Genomic DNA, 25,813 nt, shown 5'->3' with positions numbered 1-25,813 from the left:
AATTATATCAAATCTATCTTTCCTTGACATCTGTCTATGACTAATGTTACTTGGTTCTGTAATGAAGTCTTCTTAACCTATTGGTGCAATATTATTCCTCCAATAATGTGGTATTTTTTGGAATCTACACATGTGATAATATTTCTTATTCCTGACACTAATATGATATTCAAGGAAATGCATCAAAAACATGTTCTTGTTATGAAGTGATTTCCCAATGTTTGAAAAAGCATCAGAGGAGGATATTTTGATAGTATTTAATAGCCAATGAAAGAAACCAGCTTTTTTTGCCTCTCATTCAGAACTCCTTTTCTATAAATAGGTTTGGTATATGACTTCTGTTATAGGAAATGATCCTTAAGACAACAAATGGAGTCAAAAGTTGACTTTAATTATGGGCTGCTATTGAGCAACTTTTAAGATTTCTTCAAAACTCTGAGGGAAAAAAATATGAAAAGGTTGTATCCCCCCAAAACATTTAGCAAATTCTTGGCAAAATAATCTCCAGAGGTTAAATGTTTTAAATATTTAATTTAGGTCAGATTTCTATGAGTTGTATTTATGCAAGAGAGGAAAACCATGTCATCTAGTGATTTAGAAGTAAATTTCAATTTTCAATTCATCTGTTGTTTCACCTGAGGGAAAATGCTTGAGCACCACCCAAATTTAATGTAGAACATTTATTTTCATAGAAGTGCCATTGGATACTGCAAGAGATGGCATTTAGAATCACAGGAACTGGATTTGAATCCTTCCTCTGTCATTGTCAATGTCATCCCTGTGTAACACTGGGAAAGTCATTTGGCATTTCTGTGCCTCAGTTTTTTCATCTATTAAATGATAGGGTTAGATTAGATAGCCTCTAGGTTCCCTTAGCTCTAGATTTTTGATGAATCCTATAATCCTGGCTTGACAATTTAATACCTAGATGATTTGGTCAGGTCATTTAACCTACTGAGCCTCATTTTCTCCATATGTAAAATGGGAATCTCTAAGGTCCTTTGCACCTCTAACTCTATGTCGCTATGATCCTACAAAGGCTTGCATATACACATTGGTCTTCTCATTTGGAAAAGGCATTGTAAGGTGTAGGAGTAATCATTTTCAACTATTAAAAAAATTTTAATCAAATAGTTAAAGACTTGGAGGTAGCTAGGTGGCTCAGTGGATAGAGAGCCAGGCCTGGAGAAGGGAGGTTCTGGGTTCAAATTTGATCTCAGATACTTCCTAACTATGTGACCCTGGGCAAATTACTTAGCCTCCATTGCCTAGTTTTTACCTCTCAACGAATACATAGAATTGATTCTAAGACAGAAGATGAGGGTTTAGAAGAAAAGTTAAGGACAGAATTATATTCTCCAGGTGCTCAATATTCACAAGATTTTTCCAGTTTTTAAAGGCACACAATTTTTTCTTTTGTCTGTAGCTAGGTGCTGTTTACATAACACCCAAGAACTTAAGGAACTTCAAAATGCATTCAGTTCAAAACATTAACAATTGAGCATAAATTGCCATACTTTTTCTCTTCAAATGGTGGCTCTGCAACTGGGTAATTCACCTTGGCAAACAAACCAAGAGACATGGGAGAGTGTGCCTCATCCTCCTCTCTGATCCTCCAATGCAAACACATTGATGAAACACCAGAGGGTGCTATGACAATGGATCAACCCATCAGCTAAATGGGATTGCCTCTATTCACAGACAGGGATATGAACATTTCTGTGGTTTCCTTGATGTCCTGGTTTCCTTCTCCCCAACCTTCCTGGAAACAATCCAGACTGCTGGCCATTCACTCTCAGCATGAGCCTCTCTGGAATTTGGAATGGGTGTAAAGATTAAGCCAGAGTACATAATGGAAGTAGCCAGCCAAACGCTTGCCTTACCTTCAGCTACACCTTTTTGACAAGCTCTTTGGTTCTGGGACTAGGAGTGAGCTACTCTCTTGGCCTCACCTGTTTCCAAGTTTATTGCTTTACTTGGCTCTCTTTGTATACAGTTTCTTAATTCTTCACTCTAATCTTTCTATTTAGGTTCAAGGAATCCTACATTAATATTTTATATTTGTCTCTACCTATAGAAAATATGGAACATTTGATATTATAGGCTCTTTCCCATACCAGGAAAGAGTGCCAGCCTTTTGCCTTGGGATTAATTGGTACCTGCACACATGACTCATGCTTACTAAAGATGAATTTGATTAGCTGACTGAGTACAAACTGGGTACTTCCCTTGTCAGCTGATCTAACAGTATTTCTTCCATTATTTCCCTATTCTGCCACATGAAAAAAAGGTGCTGAGGAAAGAACACCCTATTACTAGGATTTTCATAGATCTAGGAAATGTCTAGTACTAAGATTTCAAATATGTAAGATTATATTTTATTACATTGCACATGATTGGATTTCCAAAACATAGTATTGGCAATGAGTTTCATGTAATTTTTCATAATCTGACAGTTCTAGGTAAGGAGATCTGGATTCACTTCCTTTTCTCAAGCTTTGATTCTTTTTTCTCTTTTTTTCATTAAAAAAATTATACCTATCTGAAAAAAAGAGATCCACTGGAGAAATAAATGGCAAACCACTCTAGTATCCTGGCCAAGAAAACTTCATGGAAAGCTAGGGTCTATGAGGTTACAAAGAGTCAGGCATGACTGAACAACTGAATAACAACAACAATCCATCTGAATCCATGACTTTTTATACATCAGAAGAAATGATATTCTTTTATGTACTGTGGCATATCAAAATCAGGAAAAGGGTTCCAGATCTTGATTAACTTGCAGAATTTTTTTCATCTCAAAACATTGAAATTAATGTACTAAGAAATAAATCAATTAATACTTATTTAAATTTAAAAAAAACCAATTGGTCAGACAAATTACTTGATGACTTTTTAAAATCTAAACTAGGCACTCTAGCACCTTTTAAGGTGCCTGCTAATTCAAATTAATGCCCATAAATAAAGCTGAGAGGTATAACTGATCATGCTAAAAAATTGATGCCGGAATGGCCTAAATATATAATCTTTTACAGTGGTAGTCTTAATATTTTGGGGTTTTTCTTTGAATTTTACAAAAAGTCTTTATAATGGGACTTGGGAAAGGTTCTTTCTCGGAAGCCATGTGTTATTCTTCCTCTTCACCTTCTCTGAGAAGAAATGGGATGAAACTGAGAGACAGAAATCATAGGTTCTAGATCCAAGTTTGCCATCAACTTATTCTGTAACCATGGGCAATTCACTTAAACACTTTGAATCTCAATTATTCCACATGTAAAATAAGGAAGTTGGGTTTCTTGATGAACTCTGAAAGAGTATTTAGATAATAGTGCTTTGATAGTGATCATAAAAAAGGCACCCTGGTTGTAAGTTTGAAGCATGATGGTCTTCAAAGCAATTTTTGGAAAGGGTTGGAGTACTCATGTTCATCAACCAGCTCTGTTCTAGTCTGTCTGACCATTTTCAAATCATTTAAATTTTCTGGGTGGGGCTTCATTTTTTTACTTGTAAAATGGGAGTTTGGAAAGAGGGTCTCTAAGGTTCTTTCTAACACAAATCCCAAGATCCAACTATCACCCAAAAGAGTGAAGATATTCAATTAAATGGACTTTTATCTCAGTTAGCTGTGAAATCCTATTAAAGTACAATACCTCCCTTCTAAAAAATCATCTTTATTCATAGGGATAAACACTGACCTATGATTTCATTTCATTTGTTCATATAAGGATCTCCTAGGTGAACAAACTCCCTGTACTAATTCAAAATAGCATTTTACAAGCAATTTAGAAAGCATCCTATTACCCTGAGAGATTACATTACATTCCTAGGGTCATACAGTCAGTTTGAGTCAGAGGCAGAACATGAATGAGTTGTCTTGGTTTTAAGTCCAGCTCTCTATCCAGTAGAGCAGGCTGCCTCTTTTATATATGCCCGTCTCTCTCTCTCTCTCTCTCTCTCTCTCTCTCTCTCTCTCTCTCTCTCTCTCTCTCTCTCTCTCTCTCTCTCTCTTTGTCTCTCTCTCTCTCAGTCTCTCTTTCTCTCTCTCTCTTTCTGCTTATCTACCTATCTATCTATCTATCTATCTATCTATCTATCTATCTATCTATCTATCCATCCACACATACATGTGTAATAATATATACACCACACACACACACACACACACAATTACACATACATATTCTTGTGGATGTTCCCTCCCTAACTAGAATGTACTCTACTAGAGGGTGGTGTGGAAAAGAAACAAAACTGACAATTGGTGGGGGAAGGGGCAACTGGGAGTGGCAGTTGGGTCTTGTGACTAGCACTTCCTTCCTGCTGGGTTGCTACTTCCTTCCTGGTGTTGGAGGTGGGAAGAGCTCATTGAGTCTAGTTTGGAGTGGAGTACCTCTACTCAATTCAGCCCGAAGACCCAGACTTCTCTGAAGATTAGAACTGTTATTGTTTGCTTTCTGTTTACTACTAAGATTCTGAAATTGATAAAACTAGCATAGAGTAGACAGGAGTGGGAGAAACCCACCAGTGGCCTGTGAGGCCTGGCCTCAGCTCTGAAGCTGAGGAAAAAAAAAAACAAAACTCCAACCTTATTTAGGGACAGTCCTTGCCTCTCTTTCCTGATTCCTCTCCAATCCAAACTGGTCATTAAACTTTATTTTATTTGAATTCACAGTCAGATAAGTTGACTATCTTTTTCTGGACACAGAGGGAGCTGAACCTCAGTTCAGTCATTCAACAACAAACAGTCCTTATCAGACCCTTGCTGCTTCCCCTCAGCAGGGGGCATCTCTCTCCTTTGCCTCACTGAGCAATATTCCCTCTCTTCCCTCAACTCCTCAATACCCTGCTACAAACCTTCAATTATCCCCTGTTTTTTCCTATTCCCCCCATCTTTCCCAATAAATATTACAGTGGGGACTATTTTTGCTTTTTTTCTTTATAGTCCAGGGCTTAGCAGAATGCTTTTAACATCATAAATTGCCTATTGATTTATTGGTAATTGTTTCCTCTACATGCCACTTTATTATTCTTATTTATGCTTTGTTATAGTTGTTACTAGTAATTTTTTAAAGGCATTTTTAAGGCACAGTGGAGAGAATGATGTTCCTTGAGTCAGAAAAAAAGTGAGTTCAAATCTGACCTCAGATGTTTATAGACTACATGACCCTCAGTTACCTCATCTATAAAATGGGGATAATAATAATAACTACCTCTCTGGGCTGTTGTGATGATCAATTGAAATAAAATTTATAAAATTGTAAACAAAATAATATTGTAAAGCTCTTACCATAGTATCTGGCACATAGCACATAGTAAATGCTAACATAAATGTAAGCTAAAAAAATCTGACTTCATACATTTATGGGCTTTAGTTTAAGTCAGTTAACCTCAGTCTTCCTCAGTTTATTCAACTCTGAGATGGGAATAATAATAGCACTTATTTCCCATGAATGATTATTGTTGGGCTCAAATGAGATCATATTTTCAAAGCAGTTAGCCCAGGGATTAGTACATAGCAAGCAAGTAAAACATACTTGTTTGGGGCTTCCCCTTTCTTCAGTTGTTCTTACTCCCATTCCATCAGAATGAACAATACATATGTTTTATAGGACACCCTTTGCTATTTGGCTTACAGCTTTTCATAGCCATAGTGCTCATCAACAGCATCAGGTGCCTATCAGAAGATCATATGTGAGTGAGAAATATTTAAATCATTTCATAAGGTGGTGTAAATGATGCATGGACATTGTGTGTTTTCTACAAACATTTTCCCAAACTTATATAAACTCATGAAAATGGGAAAGTATCAGGTCATTTTCACAACTGGGCCAGGGACTTTTGCTAGAGTACTAAAATAAAAAAGGATACAATGGGCATTTCATTTCAGGATGGAATCAAAACTGTTTAGTATTTAAAATGTTTTTGCTCTAAATCACTCTTAATTAGAGAAATGCAAATTAAAAGAATTGTGAGGTACTGCCTCACACCTATCAGATTGACCTATATGACAGAAAAGAAAAATGGCAAATGTTGGAGGGAATTTGGGAAAATTGGGATATTAATGCACTGTTGGAGTTGTGAACTGATCCCACTGTTCTGGAATACAATTTGGAACTATACCCAAAAGACTCTTAAACTGTGCATACCATTTGATCCAACAATACTACTACCAGTTCTGTATCCCAAAAAGATAAAAAAAGGTGGTGGGAAGGGCCTGTTTGTAGAGAAATATTTATTGCAGCTCTTTTTTTGTAGTATTAAAGTATTGCAAATTGGAGGGTTGTCTATCAATTGGAGAGGGACTGAACAAGTTATTGTATGTGATTGTGATGGAATACTATTATGCTATGAGAAATGACAAACAATTATTTGAGAAATTGGAAAGCTTTACATGAATTAATGCAAAGTGAAGAGAACTATAATCTAACTATAATAGAACTATAATAATATTGTACAGAGTGACTAGAGTATTTTTTAATGAACAACTGTGATGATCTAGTTATTCTTAGCAATGCAGTAATCTAATACAATCCCAGAAACTCTTGATGGAAAACCCCACATGCTTTCAGAGAATGAATTGATGAAGTCTTCATTCCAACAAAATATACTATATTTCTTCCTTCCTTCCTCCTTCCTTCCTTCCTTTCTTTGTTTTTGTTTCTTTGTTTCTTTGTTTGTTCCTTCATTTCCTTCTTTTCTTTCTTTCTTTGTTCCTTTGTTTCTTTCTTGGTTTCTTTGTTTCTTTCTTCTTCCTATTTTACATTAGAGGAGACAGACAGAGTTTAAGTAACTTGCCCATGGTCACATAGCTATTAAGTGTCTGATGCTTGCTTTGAACTCAGGTCTTCTGAAATCCAGGCCAATGCCTTTATTCCATACACCATCTAGTTGCCACATAAGGAAGTCAAAGAGCTAATTTTAAAAAAACACATTCTCTATAAGTACTAGCATCTCCAGTTCATTTAAATGACTTTCACATTGCTTATAGGACTTTTCCTGTTAGTTTCTAGTGGATACCTGAACTGTAAGGATAATGAGAGAGATTGTTTTTATGGGATTTCTCTCAAGGAAGGGCAAAGAAAATGCCAAAAAGCAAGAGGAAGAACCTGGTTTAAACAAAATACCCAAATGAAGTGTGTAGACACAAAGGTCTAGAATTTAGGTTAACCCAAACCAGACTTTAAAACTTTTTGGTTCACCTCCTCTAATTCCCAACTTTGTATAGGAAGACTGTTTACTATTAAAAAAAAATTTCCCCAACACAAAAACCCACTTTTTAATGTTCTGGAAGCAGGCCTAGATTCTCTTAGATAGATAATGATTTTTGTTTTGTTTTGTTTTTCCCTTTGGAGCAGTCTTTGAATTGGTTAATGTTTTAACATTCTTTTCTATTCCTGACAGTGCATGTCCAAGTGTAACTATCCCCAAATGACCCTTTTCCTCCTATGGGGAGTAGTTGAATATTATTATTACTGTGTGTGGGCAAAAGGCCTTTTCCGTTTATAGACCTGTAATGGTGGGATTCTAGAAAACTGTCTCTCTTAGTGAGCTGAGAGTATCTAAGGTCTTGATCATCAAAAACAACCTGGGAAGAAGGAAGACCCACTCCCTATCCCATTCCTGGACAGTAATCCCCTTTACAATTTTTTTAAAGAAGAAGATCTGTGACTTGTAGTAGAAAGAACATGAGATTTATATGGGTATACATGTTGGCTTTGCTATTCATTTTCTATGAGACTTTGGATAAATCCTTTCTCTTTTTAGTACTCAATTTTCTCATGTGTAATAAGGTGATTGGGCTTAGATAACCTCTAGAGTCACTCCTAGCTCTAAATCTTATGATCTTAATAAGTGATCATCCAGTTTCATCTTTAAGACTACTAGTGATGGGGAGCTAAGTAGCTACATAGGAAAACCCTTATCCAATAGGGCACATGAGCATGGGAACTACAAGAAAGGTCCATCTATTTCTGGCTTTGTAGACCTTATGGAAACAGGGTTCAAGGAATGATGATGTCTGGCTTCTAGGTCATATAATTGAGGGACATGATTTCTAAGAGGAATTAATTAGATATCACCCCAGAAAAGGACTGAAGAAAGTCAATTTCATTAAAAGGTAGAAGCCACCTTGATGAATGGCTATTCATTTACTTTAGGTGAATGGATTAGATCAGAGGATAGGGGTTCAGAGTTGAAAATAAGATTTCTAAGTAAGTATAGCCATAGTAACTGCCATTAATGGTAAAAAAAGCAGACTAGAGGAAGACATGATGATCAAGGGTGGAATCTTTATAGGCTGTATTATTTTTTTCAGACTTTAGTTCTGTACTAACCAATCTGTATCTGGATTAATCAATAGGTATATATTTTTGAAAGGCTGCAAATGCCATCAGCCTGGACAACTCCGATCTTCCTTAGCTAGAAACCTGATCTAGTGTACTGCCCAAAGAAGTTCCAGACTGATATTTAGGTAAGATTTAAAAAAGAGTCAATGAAGAGGACATACCTCCATATTTGTTGGCACTGAAGACTGACATCATTCACCTCTGTCTTTATCATTGTGCACTATATGAATATAAGAATGACATTCATTCCAGAGTAGTGGGGTGTTGTGCATATATTTTTTCCAGTTATTCTCAGTTGGAGATATCTAAGAGAGTGAAGAAACTTTCCAAAGGCCACTAGGACCCTTAAATCATAAGAAGCTTTGATAGGTCATGGGGATATTAAGGCAAAAGTGAAAGATTTCATGTCTTCTACTAGGGAAGACAACTTTTACACATAAAAATTTACTTAAAATAAATTAATTAAGGTGAATTAGCAACTGGGGGAATCAGGAAAGAGCTTGTATAAGAGATTGCTTTTGAATTATTGAATTAATCAATATTAATAATATATCTACTATTGACCAGGTACTTCAACAGACACAGTAGACAAAAAATAAAGAGTTGTAAACAAAGCAATCTTTATCCTTACTGGAATCCTAAGAAAGAGTGACTTCAAAGCTTAGGGGAAGAATGAACAAGAGCCTGGAACTTATGTTAAGTATTTGTTGCTTTGACTATTGAGGATGGAGATAGATCTTTGATTTTTATTAACTGTAGATACCATCTTGAGGACTGGGCCTTTTTTCAACCTTTTCTTCCCTTAGTTTCAACCAAAACCTCCAAGATGCATTTTAGATGACTGAAAGGTGAGCTCAGGACGGCTATCTCTGGAAGCAGAAGGCTGTTTATCCACTGGTTGGGTACAAGACAGTGCGGCTTGCATTTCCAGCCTCCCACACTGCTATGGCAACACAAGTTAGCCTTGGCCTGGAAAAATGGTTCTCTGTCACTCCCTGGATTTGTGCATCTTCAGAGCCAGGACTGCCAAAGAGAACAGGCGCCATGAAATTCCTTTCCACCTCCCACATTATAGTTGCCTTATTGAGAATTGAGCTCTGGGATGCCTAGAAGGGATTCATTCACCTCCCCTCTCCTCCAACCCCCTATCCAACAGTGACCCCCCAGGTCTTCAGAGGAGGGTGCCTTTACCCCCTCCCTCTCTTACTTCCCCTGACCCTGCAGGGGATGCAGACAATCAGCAGAGGAATGTTTTCATAAACACTATTTTCCAGACAGTTCTTCATCTGTGGAAAATGAGGACTTACCAGACCCTACCTCCCTTTCTGCTGTTGGAGACTGCCTCAGTTCAGAGAAGCCTGCATTCAAAGTTCTACCATAATCTTTAAGCTGATTTTTAGACATCCAAAGATAGACATGTACACATCTATTTGAAGATGGACTTATCCAGAAGATACTAATTACCAATATCTGTGACAAAATCATGTTCAATCAGTTGGCAAATTAGTATCAAATATGCTAAAAATAAGAGAAAAATGAATTGCTGGGTGTTTTTTTCAAAAAATTCAATTCAATTCTAAATTCAAATTTATTCTAAATTCAAATGTGTACCATGTACACTGCACATAGACATACAGAATTATCTATTGAAAAAATATTAATTTACATGATTTTCAAGAAGCCAGTAATCACACATTAGTCATTGATAAGGCCAAACAGAGGAACCTCCAGGATAGCACCTGAGGTCCTCAAATTTCAAAGTTTTATTATTATTCATCTATGAGGCAAAAGTATTTGAGTGGTTTGACTTAATATTATCTTAAACATTGCTTCATATTTTACCCCAATTATTAGTAGATTTGCAGAGCTAGTAAATATATATATATATACATTTGTATATATGCACATTTGTATGTATATATGTATGTATATGAATACAGATGTAATAAAGTATCTTAAAAATGAGATTTACTTCAATAAAATGAAATATTTACTATTAAGTACTATAAGTTATTTGCTTAGGGGCTGGGCATACAAAGACAAAAATGAAACAATTTTCATTTTCAAGGAGGTTAAATTCTTCTGGGGCAGTACAGAGTGTATCAAGACACAGTCATACCAGGCAGTTTAAGGAGGGAAGTCCACACTCACAATTTGGTGGTGGTTGGTGGTGGGAGAATCAAGAAAAACTTTACAAAAAGAGGTAACACTTGAACTGAGCTGAATCTTGGTAAAAGATGCAGATTAAGAGATTTGGAGGAAGGAATATATTCCAGGCATAGAATTCAGTTTGAGGAATGTCAAAGGTAAAGATGGAATGTTGAGCTAGAGTACCTAGTTCATGTGAAATGGAGGGTTAAAGTCCAAAAGCCAAGGTTGTTGTTCATCCTTGTTTTCAAAGACAACAAATTAAGATCATTTGGCAGATGTGTGAACGTTAGCAAATCATTTACCAGATTTGAACCTCAGTTTCCTCATATGTGAAATGGATAATAAGGCATCTGGGACTTACCCATTGGGGTTGTTTTCAGAATGAAATAAATTAATGTCTACTGTTTGCTTTGCAAACCATAAGACATTATATAAATATTAGCTAAAATTATCATTGTCTTGATGAAAGGTGATGAAGGGCTGAATTTATGTTGCAGGAGAGCAGGAAAATTTTTACAGGGAATGTAGTGGGGTTAGAATTATCAGTAATTAGCAAATGGTTAAATATGGTAGTGTTAAGGAGAGAAAAGTCAAAGATGACCCCAAAATTAGGAATTTGGGAGCCTGAAGGAATGGTGCTGCAACAGAGATAAAGAAGCTCAGATGAAGGATAGGTTTATTAGGAAAGATGCTCATTTTGGACATGTTTGGTTTGAGATGCTGAATGTAAAATAGTCCTCAAAGGATAGATATAATCAATATTTAGAAAGAGTAGATAATGGGGATGATATTGTAGGCATGAAATAGCATTACATGGTTGGTCCACTTTATTAGACCTATTTTTTACATGGAGTTAATTGGGCTTCTTTGAATTTAGGATTACTCATCCTTTGACATCTAGAGCCAGTCATGTCCAATGTTTATCCTTTAGTTCCCTTTTCAGTAATTTGATGAGTATATACTATTGTTTCAAATATCCCTTTGGACCTCTCTAGAAACTTTATAATAAAATCTTGGGTCAGACAATGTAACTTTTATATAGATCATTGATATAACTCCATAATCAAATTCTCAAATAGATATGTGAACTCATCAACTTGAAAATTCTCTTCAATGTTATGACTCAAGCATGACCCTTTTGTGTTGTTCTTTTCCATGGTCTCCCAAAAGTTCATCACATATGCCCCTCCCTCCACATCCTGAAAGACTATTTCATTTTCTCTGACCTTATCGAGAGTATTAGTGAAGCACTGTGATTATCTATCAAGATCTCTTGCAGACTTTGCAATATCCTGGAGATTGTTTCAATTGGCACAATGTCATCCATAAATGGGAATATCTAGACAGATTCTAGAGTATGATTTTCAACCATTTTTTAGTGTAATACATATCTTTGGTAGCCTGGTGGAGCCTCTGAGTTCTTTCTCAGAATAATAATTTTAAATGCATAAAATAAAATACTTAGCGTACAGAGCAACTGGTTATATTGAAATACAATTATCAAAATACTAAAATAAAAAAAAAACTTAAAACCAAAACCCAAGTTTAAAAGACTCCAGATTAAGAAATTTTCATATTGGAAACCTTACCACAGTCAGAACCTAGATTTTGAGTTGGATCTCCTGAATCACAGAGGCAAATACCTTTGATGAGTATATGTCCCTTTGTTTTATTTCTCACGTAATTTATTATTGAAGACTCATTGAACAGGATTATTCCTGTGTTTACCTCTTCCAAAGAATTCCAAGTCATCTTAATTTTTTAAGAGACACTGTCAAAGTTGGCATTTCTTTCCATTCAATTAAATATTTTTATATAACAATAAAAACCACTATAGGATACTATATTCTCATTATCTTATGGTTGACTGTGAAATGCTGCCATCTGGTCAGTTGTGGTCCAATTGCTGGATGTCACTTGAAAAAACTTGTTAGCTCTTTACTAATTCTCTCATTGAGGATGCTCTAAGTATTTATGCTGACCTTCATGAAGAGTTTGTTCAAAAGGAGATTAAACATACTGGGAGGCAGGTATGGATGCTCTCTTGGTCACATATTTTGGTAATTTTAGAAATCTTTTTTTTTTTTACACATTTAGTAACTTTCTCTCTTTCAGATTCCAAGACTGTTGGTCATTCAATGTGTCACTGTAACATCTTTAGCAAGAATCTCCTTTAAATATACTTGATCTAACCCTGCTTTGTTGTTGCTCAGTTTAGTCATATCTGACTTTTCCTGACCCTGTGGATCATACTATCTATGAAATTTTCTTAAGCAAAGATATTGGAGTGGTTTGCTATTTCCAACTCCAATGGATTAAGAAAAACAGAGGTTAAATGATTTGTCCAGGGTCCTACACTATTCAGTGTCTGAAGCTGGATTTGCATTCAGATCTTTCTGACTCCAAGCCCAGCACTCTAAGTTGCCTATGTAGCTATTTCTAGTCTAACTAATGACTAGTAGAAAAGAGTTTGTTGATTTTTTCTCCAATTTCGTCCCATTTTCTTTTGTTTTTATTCTTCTTTCCATTTTTATTCTTGAAGTGCTCTTTGGACATGTAGAACACAGAAATTGTATACTGATTTCTAGATTTATATTATTTTTATATTAGTATGATTCCAGACCCCTGAGAAGTTCAAGAAGCATCCATTTCTTGGATGCTGTAATATCAATCTTCATGCTACTGGGAAATAAGTGAATCTATTTTATAGTTGAGAAAATGAAGGACCACAGACATGAAACCACTTATTAATGGTGGTGTAGCAACAGTAACATAGCCAAGTGCATTGGATTTGGTTTCTTGCCTGGGCTTTTCTTTCCAACAGTTATGTTAAACTATGTGTGTGAAAATCAAACTGTAGTGACAAAAACACTCATTCTGCAATTGTAGCTAATTGGGATTAAACATATACAGTACATTTATTTAGCTATTCTGAAATAGGTCCAAATATACACACACAGAGATGGTTAGGAGGATATTTCAAGAGTTCTTCAGACTTGCCTCATACTCACCCTAGAAGTAACATAGAGAGACAGATGGATAATATAAATATACATATGGTTATAGAGAGATGCAGATATATACATACTGATAAAGATATGGATACAGAAAGTGAGAAGCAAATAGCAAACCACTCCAATATCTTTGTCAAAAAACAACCCTCAAAAAGGGGTCAAGAGGAGTCAGACACAACTAAAATAAATGAAATATAGACATAAATATATTATTCAACAATGAACCATGTCTTTATCAAATCATAATTAAAGATATAGAGAGTATAATCATACATCATGCTTACTATTTTTTGATTATGTAAAAGGATTTGGTTTATCAAAACAAAATGTGACTTCACAGGCTCTTTTTTAGAAAAACATATCCTAAAAATCCAATCCCCTACACACACACACACACATACACACATAGGTGGGAAGGTAAGGTGTTGTCCTTCATACTTGCAGAAGACCAACATAGCATTACTATGTTGGGATCAAAGTATAGTGTGTCCAAGTGTGGATGATTAGACCAATACAAATTTCAAAGGCTTTAGCCCAGCCCCATATAAACATTTGGGATGGAAATACATACAAATCTCTACATATAAATGTATAAGCATAGACATATTTTTTATTTTTGTATGTATGTTGTAAAGGGTGAATATTATGGTTGAGACTGAAAAAATCTAAATTTAAATGGTCGCCATGAGAAATCCTAAATAATAAAATACCCAAGTCAGCTGCCAAATTTTTATGGTGATTTAATTATAACAGGAGGAAGAAAATATTAGAGGGAGAGATAGAGAGGGAAAGAAGGGAAGAGGGAAAGAAGGAAAGAGGGAGAGAAGGAAAGGAGTTTAACTCAGAACCACTCTGGCTCAGGCTAAGCCAAAGTAGGTGGTAAGGCCTTGGAAAGCCAAGGCAGAGAAAGGGGTCAGTCCTTATCACTCACGGGACCCATCTGAAGGAAAGCTGTCTGCGGGTCTCCTCCAAACTCAAGCTCCAGGATTGAACTGAACTCTAGCCCTCTCCACAGGAAGTCACGAGAACTCCAGACGCTGTTCTCTACCTTACTTCCTATGTCTCACATGTGCTAATGGTGGCTCAAACTTGACTTAGGACAGCCCAGAGGTCTGTCCTTTTTTTTGACATGTCTGTTGAAGGCCATTTGCTCAGATAATTAAATCTTGAGTTTAATGCAGACCTTCTTAATTTTGTTAAAGTAAGAAGGGAGGAGAAATGAAGATTCTAAGACCTGATTCTGTTATTCCAAATATCTCTATTGTTATTGATCAGGAAATAGCTAAATCAGATCTTCTAAAGAATGGTCTGATTAGGATGGAATAGTTTTGAAATTCGTAATGTATATTTATTATGCCATATTACTAATATACTTTATGTGGCTTTTAAAAACTTTGTTTCTAAATTCTCTTTCTCCTTTCCACTCTCCTTTTTTTCTCCTCACCTCTTTCCCCTCCCTGAGATGGTAAGCAATCTGATATAGATTTTACATATGCAATCATGTAAAACATTTTTCCATATTAGTTATTTTTGTAGGAAAAAAGAAGAAAGAAAGTATATTTTGATCTGCATTCAGACTTTAGTTCTTTCTCAAAAGGCAGATGGCCTTTTTCATCATGAGTCCCTGGGATTCTCTTGGATCACTGCATTGCTGAGAAAAACTAGATCTTTCACATTTGTTCATCAAAAAATGTTGCTGTCACTGTGTATAAAGTTTTTTTTTTGTTCTACTCATTTCATTTTGCATCAGTTTATATGTCTTTCCATATTTCCCTGAAATCATTATTATGTGACTGTTAAAAATAATTTATAAAGAAATTTGATTTACTGAGGGAATTTTTTTTATTAAGAATATTTTCCTTGCAGAGTTTCTTAAATACTTCAAAGGATTTTGATTTCATCAGTTTTGGAAATCTCCCCACCCTTTTAGATCACAGTATCCCTGAGTCTTACTAATCACCTTCATGAGTTGTCCTCACTAAATCATCATCATCTGGTGGCCAACCTTCCAGAGATGAGATTGTTCCAACTAAAATAGCCTGGCTCATATATAATGTGCACAAAGATCATCATTACACCTATGTATAAAGTCTTTCTAGCCTTTTCCAGAGTTTGGGTTTCATGCTATAGACTTGGAGGACCCAGGACCATCACAATGAACCATCAGATCAGGGTTATAGTGGAAGCCTTTGCACAATAGGTAAGTCAATGTATATGTAGGCACATATGTATTTGTAGATGTTTTTACTCTGCCCTATAAATATTTTCTTATGTCAACACATGAAAAAGCCTATTTCCAGTGAAATGCTCAATCAAATACAAGACAATATTATTTTGGATTTGACATACATCTTTTCATACTATGACTGTGGTCTCAGGATTCAGAAGATATAATCTTTAAAAGTCAGGAGAGATTTGATAAAGGTTGAATAGGAGGAGCCCAAAGTCTTTGCACATTTTGACTGGTCATAACTTATACAACCTGTCACATATGCCATGGCAAATCAGGTATATAAATGTGTATCAACTTAAGAAGACAGGATTCATGTTAGTGTGCAAAGTCTTTCTGATTATAGTTATTATCTAGAACCAGATGATGATGAAGATAATAATAACATTCATGGAGTATCTACTTTGTGCCAGGCACTCTACAAAGCACTTTGCAAATATTATTTCATTTTGATATTCACAATAAATTTGTGAAGTAGGTGTTACTTTTAGCCTTCTTTTACATGTGAAAAAATGAAGAAAGTAGATGAAGTGATTTGCTCCAAAGACAATAGGTGTTTGAATCTGGACTTGAACTCAGGTTTATCCTCACTTTAGGCTCAGCTCTCTATCCACTGTCGTCTAGCTGTTATCTTATGTATTTTTCTGCACCACAGGTTTAAAAGTGCTTTATGGCAACATATTCATTGACACAACTGAGAGCTGTGGTTTGGTCTCCTGTTTTAATGCAGGGAGGTGAGCAGGGTTCTAGACTTAAAGTCAGGAAGATCTGAATTTGAAGTCTGCCTCAGATACTGCCTAGCTGTTTGATCCTGGGCAATTCACTTAGCCATTTTCAGTAATATGAGGATAATCACAAAACCTACCTCCTAGGATTTTTGTCAGAATCAAATGAGATAATATAGGTAGTAAAATGATTTGTAAGTCTTAAAGTGCTATATAAATACTAGCTATTTATTAATACTATGCTATGCTATATTTTTTGTATGATACAGACTGCCAAAATCTATATCATACTATTATTTTATAAAATTAATATATTCTATAGGATATGATAATTATAGAGATAATATTTTATAATTATATGCTATAAAATGCATTTTTTATCTTTTCATTCATCATTCTCATGCTCTTTAATATGGTCTTTAATTCATATTTTAATCAGGTTGCATTCATACTAGGATAAATTTTGGTAGATGTATTCTGGCTTAGTGAATAATATGTAAGACTTGGATTTCAGGGTAGCTAAATGGGAAAGTCGATAGAATGCCAGGCTGGGATTCCAGAAGACTTGAGTTCACATCTGGACTTAGACATTTACCAACTGTGATCCTGGGCATGTCACTTAACTTGTTGGCCTTAGTTTCCTCACCTTGAATGATCTGGAGAAGGAAATGGCAAATCTCTCCAGTATCTTTGCCAATAAAATCCCAAATGGAGTCATGAAGAGTGGACACAACTGAAAAGACTCAATCATATAATACCTAACTAGTAGTTATTATCATTATTAAGTTCAAAAACTAGGTAAAGGTGTTAAAACTTTTTTCTAGGTAAGAATCAGTGACTCACTTAGCTCAGATAGGTGATATTGAATAAAGCATATCCTAAGCTAAAGAAAAAAAAAAGCAATTTCTGACCATTGCAGGAATTATTGGTTTTGCCTATGAATAAAACTCATAGAAGTTTTTCATCACAAAGCAGACCTCTATGAGATTTTAAATATAAAATTTTTCAGACTAAATTTTATGTGAGAAAGACAAGTGAATTTTTGGAACAGTGCCATCTAACTAGAGCACATAGTAAGCCTACAGCTTAGAAAGACAGGAAATAGTTGATGAATCAATTACTGCAATAATATATTGCCTCAAAGAGAATGCTGTTGCTTTTTTCCATAAAAAATACTTAAAAATGAACTTTTTAGAATTTCTAAAGACTCTAAAAATGTTGTTCTCTCCCCCAGAGCAAGCAAATAAGAAGCATTTTTTAAAAAATCTAATCTTAAGTTAAGAGAATTCTCTAGGGAAAGCATCAACCAGATTTATTTTTTACATTCCTAATAAACAGGAAAAGAATTTTTGAACCCTGTTGGAAAATATTTTTTAAAAAGTCTACTATTGATAAAAGACATTTGAAATACTGAAAACATTGAGTATTTTTCATTTCCTTTATGCCACTTAATGGTAATTGGGTTCAATTAAAATGATGGTTAAATATAGCTACTTCTAAAATTCTACTTTACAAGGCACACTTATAAACTATATGTGAGTAGAGTTGAATAGTAGAACTTGTGTGCCTGAAATTAAATGGTTGAGACAAATTTCTTTTTAAGGAAAAATGAGTGGGCAGCAGTTACAACTTTAAAGGGTAACTACTTAAGCTTCAGATTACATTTGTACAGTTCTTGTCAAATCTCCATGAACGGTTCATGTTTTTGAGAGGGATCAGATGATACTATTATATTAATACCAAAAATAATTAACTGGTAGACTTTTCAACAAGAAAAATCAAAGATCTGTCATGAGAAGACCTTTTTGTTTAGATAAATAATAGGCATAATACAGTTTAATGTCTCTAAGAGCTGCCCTTTTGTCTTTTGTGGTGGCTCAGAATATAACCCATTTGAATGTGTTTTGGTTCATAATACTGATATACTTAGGGCTTAATTTAGAACTTAAGAGGATGTTTGGTTCAACTCCATTTCACAGAAAAAGAAACTCAAACCTAATGAGGAGATGTGACTTAACCAGAGCCACCCAGGAGATAAAGAGGAAAATAAGATGGATACTCAATTCTTTCTATTTCCTCTCTTTTATAATAATGGAAAATCTCCAAGAAAATGACCAGCTTGTAGGAGAACTTGCTGAATGCAATATCCTGGCAGTTTTATCTATGATCTAATTTTATTTATTTATTTATTTGTAATTGAAATTTTTTTGTTTAATTAATCCATTTAGAATATTTTCCCATGGTTACATGATTCCAGCCAACCAGCAATTCCACTGGGTTTTACATTCATCATTGATAATCTAATTTTATTAACAATAGAATGAATAACCTGAATAAGTGGCATAGAATGGAGCCAAAACAGACAAGAAAGGTTATAAATACCTCCATAATGCCATTGTGAGGCTCCATAGCTGTTCTTACAATGTATCACAAACCTATACTTCTCTTTTAGATTTGGCTTGATTTTCCAACCTGCTCTTACTCTTGCAGGTCAAAAGTTCCAGAAATAGACCACTACCACATGGTTACATTGAACTCTCTCAGCATTCTAAGGATGACACTATTGAAGGAAAATACACTTCTGTCTACAACTCTGGTTTTTAAGAACCCATTCAATGGATTTTATTTTTTTCCCTTTTTCCTTTTTAAAAAAATAACCCCCTACTTTTTGTCTTAAAATCAATACTAAGTATCGGTTCCAAGGCAAAAAATTGGTAAGGACAATGCAATTAGGACTGTGACTTGCCCTAGATTACACAACTAGGAAGTATTTGAGGCCAGATTTGAGCCCAGGACTTCCTTTATCTAGGAATGGCTCTCAATCTACTGAACCACCTAGCTGCCCTCAATGTATCTTCTATTTATGAACAGATCATACTCTTCAACAAATGGACTAAATAGGAAAGGTAAAGAGTGGGCACACATTTATAAGAACCTGGCAAGTTAAATGCAAAGGAAATTCACAAAGAAGAAAACAATACACTGAATACACAAAGGAAGAAAACTTCTTTAGGGAAATATAACTGGACCATTGATTTCAATGCTATTTGTCATTTCAGGACAATTGTACCATGTGAAGTGGCTTATCTGCTCACTACTTAACTACTGATACTCATCATTTTAAATTTAACTAGGTACATCTTTTTCTATTCAAACATAGTCTTTACAAGTTCTTTTAATTAATTGGCATCATTAAAAAAGGAATTTAGACAGTTTTAGCATTTAGTTTGCTTTAAGTCAAAGAACTGATAATTGCATCAAGGGGTGTAATAAGGGACTATATTGATTGATAATTGGTAACTAAAAATCAAGCTGTTATCTTCTTTCAAAAAAGTTCCAGTCATTAGTTGGTTTGCCTCCAACTGCTTCTCACAGTCAGATACCAAATCAAAACACTCTCATTTGAATGACATATCATCAATCTCAGCTACACCTGTCTTGTTGCATGCTTTCCCACTTTCTTTCTTCCACAATCCTCCCTTTTTGTCTTGGTAAAAGATTCAAATGGCATCTTTTATTAGTACTTACTCTCTCTCTCTCTCTCTCTCTCTCTCTCTCTCTCTCTCTCTCTCTCTCTCTCTCTTTTTCCCCTATCTATCTAATTTTTAACCCTGTACTATGTTAAATATTCCTTTACCCTCCCAAAACAACAAATCCTAATCTATTTTAGCTATTCTCTTTCTATCTAATTCTATGCTAAGTTTGGGTATAGGAAAATGGTTTAGATTAGTAAGGAATTTTATATGAATATAGTTTTGAACATAGTAACAAATATGTAACAATTTAAAACAATTCCAATAGTATTTTGAATATGTAACTGTCTTATCTCCTCATGTCTATAAATTCAACTAAGTAAAAATTTTCTATTACTAACAATTGCTAACCTAAAATCATAATGTAATCTAACTTCTATATTTAAGTATATGTCTGTTCCTACTTCCCTAAGACTTTGAACAACTTTTTCTAAACTGTTCCTATTTTTAGTCATTGGAACATTAATAAATTATTCTAATATAGTTAGTACATTAGTATTTACATATGTGCATAAGTTGTATCTATACAGATTTACCTATGTACAAATATAATACATTGTTTTGATTTCTGCGCAAACTCATGCAGATAAGAAATTTCTTTCTGTTTGAATTTTCTACAGAAATTCATATCAGTATGAATTTTGTGTTTTGCAATTATGCATATGTTATATACTTACCCAGTCTATGAGATTTCTTCCTACATTGTATTTGTGTGTAACATATGTATGTGTTTATGTGATGTTAACATGCATATCACATTCTTACATAACCTCATGCTCACAGGTCCAAAATTTAAAAGTCCTTCCATGTCTTTTGATGTTGATTGTAGAAAACTGTGTGTCTTGATCTCTTTTCATCTGTGCTGCATGCCCCATTTTGTCTGTTGTCTCTCTTGATTGTAGTCCTGTGTTCTTTAATATTCTTTAATATTCAGGAACATACTGGAACAATCAGGAACATGCATTGTGTATGTTCACATGTGCATGTATGTAAGATTGAAATTTTCATTGTGCATGGAAGTAAGATATGAATTCTTCAGGAGTGCTTGTCAGTATTCCTTAGTTGTTCTTCATGTGTGGAAGTAAACTTTACTTATGATTATCTTCATGAGTGGGTGTATGCAATATATATTGTATACGTTCTTAGATTTATGTTAAGAATATGAATTTGAAGTTTTCTTATCTTTTGATGTTTGAATTTTTCACAAGGGGATCTATTTTTTGCTATCTTTTAGATATGTCTTGGAGATAGAATTTGGATATAATGTATTTTGTTTGGTCATGGAGTTATGTTGTCATGTTAAATAACTTTATTACTTTCTTTTCTGTTACTATTGTTGTTATTGGCAGAGACTTTGTATAGACTATGTAGAGACTTTTCTTTGTAGCTAATTTTAAAATGCATTTTTTTCCTTCTGTCTGTTTTAGTGGCTATATTCCTTTCCAGAGCTATTTTATTTGCTTTAGCAGAGCTTTTCTATTATCATTTTAACATGTGAAATGCTCTCTTGTTTGTACTTTCTATTGATACATACTCTTGTGTGCTTTCCTTTCATAGTTTTCCATTCATTTCATTCATAAGGACTGTTATTGATTTTTTTTATCAGATGTCATATACATGTATCTTCATTGATGACATGATCACATTGTTGTTTCTAGTGAGATATCTGAAACTATGAGGTAATATCTTCATGGTATAACCCCCCCCTCCCCCCTCTTCTTTCCCCCGGTAGAGATTTGGTTTTAGGATGAAGGTTGAGAGATATGGGTGACCTGTTTCAGTACTCATCTAAAACTTGATGTTAAAGTCTTTGATAACAAATTCATCCAAGGTGAATAGATGCTTCAATAGCATTCTAGGTGTTTCCCATCTTCCATTACTGTGGTGTTTGTATTTGTCATAGTTATGATGTTGGAGTTTACTACTAAAAGCTTGGGAGTTTTTCTTGTTGTGATTGAATTACTTAGTTGTTCTTTTCTCCAGAATATTTTTTTTCCTACCTAAGACTAGTCTTCATTCTCATAAGATTTTGTGTTGTATGTTACCCTACAGAACTCCAACTAATCTTGGTTTCATTCTTATTGCATGAATGATATTTGTCATGTTTGTGAAGTTAGAGAATAGATGTGAAATTGTATATCTATCTCCCCTCCATTTTGTTCTTTAGTATGTTCCTTCCCATTCATAATCAGTATCTGTATAAGCCATGAAATTCAATTTCTCTATAATGTCTACCAGCACAACTATGCCACAGATCACTTGCTTAGACATCTTTGCCTTTAGGAATTGTGAAGTTCAGTCAGTCTGGGTGCCAAATTATAATAAGGGACTATATTGATTGGAAATTGGTAACTAAAAATCAGGCTGTTATCTTCTTTCTTTTCCTTTCCTTTCCCTCCTCCCTCTCTCTCCCTTTCTCCCTCTTACAAGCCAAAAGGTTCCAGCCATCAGTTGGTTTGCCTACAATTGCTTCTCCCGGTCAGATTCCAAATCAGAATACTATCGTTTGAATGACAGGTCATCAGTCTCAGCTACTCCTTCCTGTCTTGTTGCATGCTTTCCCACTTTCTCTCTTCCACAGGGAGCTATGTCTCAGCTAAAAAGACTCACTCAAATGTTACCTTGTCAAAAGAGAAAGGAGCTCCTATAAACTCAGCTCTGGGATACTAGGATGTCAAAACAGCAAAGATACTTCTAGCAACCAGGATGCTAAAACAGTTACTAAAACCCCTCTGCTTTTCCTTCTCTGGTAATGGGGCAGCAGAGTTCAACATGTTCTTATTTTTTTTGTTCTTTATATAGACAATATTATGACTACTAGAATTCTGCAATGAAGTCACCTCTTTCTCCTATAAATTAAAAATCACAGTTGATCTCTTCTAACTTCAAAAGCTCATATCCATGGAACAGTTTTTAACACTCTCCCACCCAACTTTTCTTCAGCTCTTCTTAGACTCCTTTTCCTTTCTGCAGCTGTCTCTTAAATAGCTTAAATGAAATCCACTTCACTCTTAGTGACTCATCTTTTACGCAAAAAGTCACAATTCCCCAAATTTCTCATATCAAATTGATAATTATTTTAAAATCATACCAGTTTCCAAATCTTCATATGATTTATTTTCTTGGTTTTATATTCTTTAATTTAAAAAAGTATATATATAGAAATATATATATATATGTATGTATATATGTATACACACACACACTGATTCACACCATTATGATTTACAGCTTTCTAATTCTCTGTTACCTTTTAAACTATATTTCTTTACAGTACTATTTCTCTAGTTTTTAATACATAAAATATTATTCTCTGTCCCTTTATAACATTAAATTATTCTCACACAAGTGAAATATCTATAGCTCAGATCACATTGTTTCCAAAACTACCCCAAATCCCATCTGAAAGCTATATTTCTTTGTGCATATTTTTGAAGAGTGCATATTAAAATAAAATTCTTTTTCTCCATATATCACTAATCACAATGTTCATTCACAACAGTAGGACTATCTTACATTCTTTGGTAATATATTTATTTGCACAAAGATATAATTTATTCCTTTTTTATTATTAATTACTCATTAGGGGAAAAGACTTTTTATTTAAGAAAAAGAGAGAGTGTACTTCACAAACTCAATCAATTAATTTCTTGGCAACTAGTCTGCAGAGATAAAATAATCTCTGATTTGATGAGAATTTAGTGAGTATTGAATTATGTGCAAATCAGTTCTCAAAGACTATAAATTCCCCAGAAGATACAAGAGGAGAAGCTTGAGAACCATATTCCAACCACTTAATGGCAAGTGCATAGGTACTACTAGTCAAATAGGCTTCTATGTACCTTAGAATCAAGCCTTGTAAAGTAATATTTTAACAATAACAATAATAATAACAATAATTTAACAATATTTAACTATATATTCAGTCATGATTTCATTGAAATAAATTACTAGTATAAGAAAAGCATAAGGGAAATTTATTTTCGATATTTTAAATGTATCCTAGATCAGTAGGAGATTTTCTTAAAGGCAGTTCTTCCAGGACTGATGATTTCATGTTTATTGTTGTAGTTATTGTTTTTAAAGGTATAAGATGCAAAGAAACATAGACAAGTTTTAGTAATTTATGGGGAACATAGATGCTGAATTGTCTAGGCCTTCAGAGATTACTTACTCTGTCATCTTTATTTTACAGATGAACAGATTTAGGACCTATTAAAACCTATTAAAGGCCTATTAAAACCACAGTTAGATAATGTCAGAGATGGAAATCAAACTCATTTGTTATTTCCAGTGTTTTTATTATCCTTGTTCCACATTTTATCTAAATCTACTAATATACTATTGCTGGTTATTTTGTTGGTGACATTGGACAAAGAAAATCCCATAAAAATAATACCTTATGCTTCACCTGTAGCAGCTAATCTATTTTCCAGACAACCATGCAAACATAAAGGCCAAGGTGAGCTTTCTGATTTGGATTTGACTGGACTAGTCTGACTATAGGTTTTGACTAGAGATATTAATCTGGAGCATGACTGGAGATGGATGACAAGATCCTCTTGAATATTGAATAGTTTTCTAGGACTCTAAATGTATCTGAAAACTCAGAAAGCCTAGAGCTAGTTGAGGTTTCCCATACTCAAAGTTGATTTTGTGAGTTTACACATTTCTGTGAAGTATGCTTGTGAAAAGTGACTTGTACTTGAGATCAGGAAACTTAGATGCCAGTCCCAGATCTGCCATTTAATAGTTAAGAGATTTTAGGCTTTCACTTAATCTTTCTATGCCTAGATTTCCTTATATGTAAATGGACTTACAGAATGATTTTAAAGAAGGAATAGGGAGTAGAACTGTGATTTAATAGAAACAGGGAACTCCCAGATGAGGAAATTCCTCCTACCAAAGAAAGTTAGCACCTTCTCTGTAATTTACATCCCATTAGAGTTGCCTAGAGCATTCAGTAGGTACAAATGACTTCTATCATTTGTTAAGCATAGGAGAGAGGAATGGAACTTAATTCTTCATGACTTCTTTCTCCATGATGCCACTCTCCCTCTATAAGGAAAGAACTTTAAGGTTTTTGTTTCTTTTAATCCTTACCTTCCATCTTAGAATCAATACTATACATTGGTTCCAAGGCAGAGGAGTGATAATGGCTGGGAAATAGGGGTTAGGAGACCCAGGGGTCACATAACCAGAAAGTTTCTGAGACCAGATATCAACCTAGGACCTCCCATCTCTATGACCAACTTTCAATCCAGTGAGTCACTAAACTGCCCCCAAGAAAAGGTCTTTTTAACTGTTAAAATGTTATATTCAGTGATGATAAAGATGAAGATAATGACAATGATGATGATACTGTTTAAATAGTCAGTTTCTATAGTGGGTTTTGGTAAGCTTGGTCTATTAGCTTGTCCCTGGTGGACTCAGAAGGAAATTCTCTATGCTCTGGGAGAGAGGGTGGGGCTCAGCTATAGGGTAAATCAAATGGCTTGTCAGGTTTTATCTTAGTAATGTCCAGAATTAATCTTGCTAGGTCATTTGTTGAGGAGAAATGGAAGCCGATATACATAGGAATCATATTGAGTTGTACATGTCTGTGACAACTTTTTCATATATTTGGTACATGACCTGTGTGCCAATTGTATGAAAAAATGCAGTTTGTGCCAAGCATATTCCTTCTAGGGAGGAAACCATAACATATCAAATTATATTATATCTTTGAAACAATAAAGCCTTGACCAAGATGCATCATTTTCTTTTCACTTCAGTAATGTTTTTTCCCCCTCAATTATCTGTAAAAACAATTTTTGGC

The 25,813-nt window shown here is 34.5% G+C and overlaps 1 long non-coding RNA gene across 1 annotated transcript in view; it reads right to left on the bottom strand.

Moving 5' to 3' along the window:
- Positions 1-6,214: 6,214 nt before the first annotated feature.
- Positions 6,215-25,813, bottom strand: part of LOC130457446 (uncharacterized) — a 119,273-nt gene continuing 99,674 nt past the window's right edge. Inside the window, exon 3 of the long non-coding RNA XR_008916671.1 lies at positions 6,215-6,749. This is a non-coding gene — a long non-coding RNA (uncharacterized LOC130457446). The remainder of the gene's footprint in view (positions 6,750-25,813) is intronic.

Source organism: Monodelphis domestica, chromosome 2, assembly GCF_027887165.1.
Source record: "Monodelphis domestica isolate mMonDom1 chromosome 2, mMonDom1.pri, whole genome shotgun sequence".
In the NCBI taxonomy this organism is placed as follows: Eukaryota; Metazoa; Chordata; class Mammalia; order Didelphimorphia; family Didelphidae; genus Monodelphis; species Monodelphis domestica.
The sequence above is the reverse complement of the archived record's forward strand: the minus strand, read 5'-3'. Positions and strand labels throughout refer to the sequence as shown.